The following is a 971-nucleotide window of genomic DNA, read 5'->3' on the forward strand; positions in this document are numbered from 1 at the left end:
GCTTAATATTTATTAGAAAAGCTACAAAAGCATTCTACAAAAGTACCAAAAATAGTGTCCCTTTCCAAAAGTATATACTGGAATATTAATTTTATTTTCTTTATTACAGAATGCAAGGCCTCAGCTCAGAAAACAGAAAGAAAAAATAATAATAACACTTGGAAGGCATAAGATCACAGTTTTGATAAAAAATTTCAGTTAACTTGTGCATTGCTACAGTCTCTCTTACGCTATCTGGGATGTGTGGATACGTCCTATTAAGATTTCTAATTAAGGCACATAAAAAATATTACTTTGTTTCTGCTTATACGGATATTTTGATGGGACATTTGCAAAGAAAAAAAAAATCACTAAAATCACCCTTATACTGCAAAGTTCTCTCATTTATCAAAGTTTTACATGCTCATGGCTGCCAAAATTGTCTAAAATAATTACCCTTTCACTTAAATTCTCCAGTCACAAACAATCCAGCAAAAACAAAGGTACTTTTTTCAGGCCTATCTAATGTACTGGCATTCTTCCTCACCTTACTTAGAAACTGTTTATATAATGTAGAAAAGCTTGAGAAAATTGGATAAGCTTTATTTGCTTACACCCTTGACCCATAACAAAAAATAATGATAATTCTTACTGGAAAAACAAAAATACTGAACGCATCTAACTATCACCGGAATTAGGGTAAAATACTGAAGTGGGCGCAGCTTCAAATGCTGCTTAGCTAGTGCTCTGCAGGGCGGGGATATATCTTAATATATATAAAATACGCTAAAGGGATATTTTCCTCTGATTTACAAACATACTTGTCTCAACCACTTGCAAATATATTCATATAAATAATGATAACATAAAGAGTATATAATCCATTTTGATCTTATCATTCAACCCTCACAAATTCACCTTTCACAATTTAGCAGCTTTTGAACTTGCTGAATACATTCATACAAGCCAAAAACAATCCTTGAGACAAAAGA

This window comes from Penaeus monodon, chromosome 23 (assembly GCF_015228065.2).
Source record: "Penaeus monodon isolate SGIC_2016 chromosome 23, NSTDA_Pmon_1, whole genome shotgun sequence".
NCBI classification, from domain to species: Eukaryota; Metazoa; Arthropoda; class Malacostraca; order Decapoda; family Penaeidae; genus Penaeus; species Penaeus monodon.